The sequence below is a fragment of the Elephantulus edwardii genome, unplaced genomic scaffold (assembly GCF_000299155.1).
Source record: "Elephantulus edwardii isolate Elephantulus edwardi_28Jun2011 unplaced genomic scaffold, EleEdw1.0 scaffold00050, whole genome shotgun sequence".
Lineage (NCBI taxonomy): Eukaryota > Metazoa > Chordata > Mammalia > Macroscelidea > Macroscelididae > Elephantulus > Elephantulus edwardii.
This window is the reverse complement of record NW_006399800.1, coordinates 7,618,488-7,619,038: the sequence shown is the minus strand read 5'-3', so window position 1 is coordinate 7,619,038 and position 551 is coordinate 7,618,488.

The window sequence follows — 551 nt, the reverse complement described above, 5'->3', positions numbered from 1 at the left end:
CTTCTAAACCCAGCCTGCACATCTGGCAGTTCTCTGCTGATGTACTGAAGAGCAACATCATTAGTCTGAAGACAAAGGTGCGCCTGATCCAGGCTATAGTCTTCGCAATTGCTTGCTATGCATCAGAGAGCTGGACAGTGACTAGAGATGATAGAAAGAGAATTGATGTCTTTGAACCATGATGCTGGAGAAGAGTGTTGAACAGTCCATGGACTGTTACCAGAACAAACAGGTTTGTCCTTGAGAAAGATGAAACCAGGCTGCTCCTTGTAGGGAAGAATTCTGAAGCTTCATCTGACATACTTTGGACATGTTGCAAGGAGGGACCAGTCCTTGGAGAGGAACATCATGCTTGAGAGGGTAGAGGGACAATGCAGGAGAGGAAGACCCTTGATGAGATGGATTGATTCAGTCACTGGGGCAATGAGGGTAGGTGTGTCAGAGACAATAATGTTGGCACAGGATAGAGCAGAGGTTAGGGTTCTTGTACATAGAGTTGCTATGAGTTGTAAGTGACTTGCTATGAGTTGTAAGTGACTCAATGGCACATA